This window comes from Vigna unguiculata, unplaced genomic scaffold (genome assembly GCF_037176805.1).
Source record: "Vigna unguiculata cultivar grain cowpea cultivar isolate G323 ecotype 2 unplaced genomic scaffold, ASM3717680v1 ptg000301l, whole genome shotgun sequence".
NCBI lineage: Eukaryota > Viridiplantae > Streptophyta > Magnoliopsida > Fabales > Fabaceae > Vigna > Vigna unguiculata.
In genome coordinates this window covers 45,001-47,500 of record NW_028196936.1, presented here as the reverse complement: position 1 = coordinate 47,500, position 2,500 = coordinate 45,001, and the positions used below count along the sequence as shown (strand labels likewise).

Genomic DNA, 2,500 nt, shown 5'->3' with positions numbered 1-2,500 from the left:
AGATTGTGGTTCTATATGGTTATATGACATTAGTCTTACACATATAAGACCTTAGACACCACTTTTACACCAAAACCTTAAGGCAATGTTGTTATGGGTCTTTATTCTTATATAGTGTTTAACTTTGTCTTTTCTATCCAATGTGGGACTTTTTGACTCACACTTGGACTATTCCCAACATCTCCCCTCAAGGGTGAGTCCCTTGTTTTTTTTTTTTCCTTTTTCATATGGTATATTTTCCCTTCAGGTGTATGAGTGACCCCTTTGGTTATGGTTATGCGGTCAGTCACATCGGTGACCCCTTTTGTTTATGGTGGTGGTTATGCGGTCAGTCACTCCGAACCATCGGCTCTGATACCACTGATAGGTTATATATATATTTCATATAGGTTATGGTCATGGTTATAATCATGGCATAGTTATGGTCATTGAGAGATTGTGGTTCTATATGGTTATATGACATTAGTCTTACACATATAAGACCTTAGACACCACTTTTACACCAAAACCTTAAGGCAATGTTGTTATGGGTCTTTATTCTTATATAGTGTTTAACTTTGTCTTTTCTATCCAATGTGGGACTTTTTGACTCACACTTGGACTATTCCCAACAACACCACACCACAAGACGGTCCACCCCCCACCTACCATGGGCAAGCAAGCAAATGGAAACATCAAGTGACGCAGGGTCAAGCATCGCTAGGCATGAAAATAACTTTCCACAATATCCGAGGGACTAGCTGCCGAGCTAACCAACGATCAGTGACGACCGTGTGTTGGTATTAATAAAGCTCAACAACTATGAAGAGGCTAGTTGTGCCATGATAAACATGCTAACGCACGCACCACGTGAGGGGGGAGGCCTCATCAAGCTCCCTTTAAAACCTGCCAGTGTGGAGCTGGCCGGCTCAAGGAGCACTCCCCCCCTATAAGAGGTTAATATGCAAAAGGCAAAATTGTACAAGTAGATACACTTTTTTTGAGCAGACATAAGTCCATATCTCGGGCTATACTTCGAATTTTGATGCGATTTTTTGCAGTAATTCGTAGAATAATGGTATCTCCTTGCTCACCAAATTTCATAATTTTTCTCGAAGGGGAACTATTTTTTTTATTTTTTTTACTTACCGGGTATGTGTAAAATCGGGAAAAATAGAAAAGCACATGTAGACTTCGAATTTCGACCTCATTTTTTCCAGTCCACCACTAAACAATATCAGGAACCTCCCCACAAAATTTCATTCAGTTTGGCCAAGGTCTTAAATTTGACAAATTTTGGCACCAACCTATCTAGTCGCGGTGCACCGACCAACTTGGCCAAGTGCAAAATGCATCCAATTCAAAACTTTTGTGCACCAACACTTTTACAGTACTCATTTGGGGGCATTTGGAGGCCTTTCCAACCCTCACATCTCAAAAACCACGAATTTCATTTTTTCACAAATCTCCCCACCAAGCCATCTAGCTATGCCGTGGTGCACCGCCAACCTTGGCCATGTGCAAAACCCTCCGAACTCAAAACTTTCGTGCACCAAGAATTTCATGGTATTCATTTGGGGGCATTTGGAGGCCATTCCAACCCTCACATCTCAAAAACCACGAATTTCATTTTTTCACAAAACTCCACACCAAGCCATTTAGCTATGCCGCGGTGCACCGCCAACCTTGGCCATGTGCAAAACCCTCCGAACTCAAAACTTTCGTGCACCAAGAATTTCATGGTATTCATTTGGGGACATTTGGAGGCCATTCCAACCCTCACATCTCAAAAACCACGAATTTCATTTTTTCACAAAACTCCACACAAGCCATCTAGCTATGCCGCGGTGCACCGACCAACTTGGCCATGTGCAAAACCCTCCGAACTCAAAACTTTCGTGCACCAAGAATTTCATGGTATTCATTTGGGGACATTTGGAGGCCATTCCAACCCTCACATCTCAAAAACCACGAATTTCATTTTTTCACAAAACTCCACACAAGCCATCTAGCTATGCCGCGGTGCACCGACCAACTTGGCCATGTGCAAAACCCTCCGAACTCAAAACTTTCGTGCACCAAGAATTTCATGGTATTCATTTGGGGACATTTGGAGGCCATTCCAACCCTCACACCTCAAAAACCACGAATTTCATTTTTTCACAAAACTCCACACAAGCCATCTAGCTATGCCGCGGTGCACCGACCAACTTGGCCATGTGCAAAACCCTCCGAACTCAAAACTTTCGTGCACCAAGAATTTCATGGTATTCATTTGGGGACATTTGGAGGCCATTCCAACCCTCACACCTCAAAAACCACGAATTTCATTTTTTCACAAAACTCCCACCAAGCCTTCTAGCTATGCCGCGGTGCACCGACCAACTTGGCCATGTGCAAAACCCTCCGAACTCAAAACTTTCGTGCACCAAGAATTTCATGGTATTCATTTGGGGGCATTTGGAGGCCATTCCAACCCTCACACCTCAAAAACCACGAATTTCATTTTTTCACAAAACTC

At 43.0% G+C, this 2,500-nt stretch overlaps 1 long non-coding RNA gene across 1 annotated transcript in view; it reads right to left on the bottom strand.

Annotated features, from left to right (window-relative positions):
* LOC146874329 (uncharacterized) overlaps positions 1-914 on the bottom strand; it is a 2,743-nt gene extending 1,829 nt beyond the window's left edge. Inside the window, exon 1 of the long non-coding RNA XR_014992528.1 lies at positions 618-914. This is a non-coding gene — a long non-coding RNA (uncharacterized LOC146874329). The remainder of the gene's footprint in view (positions 1-617) is intronic.
* Between the last annotated feature and the right edge of the window lie 1,586 nt (positions 915-2,500).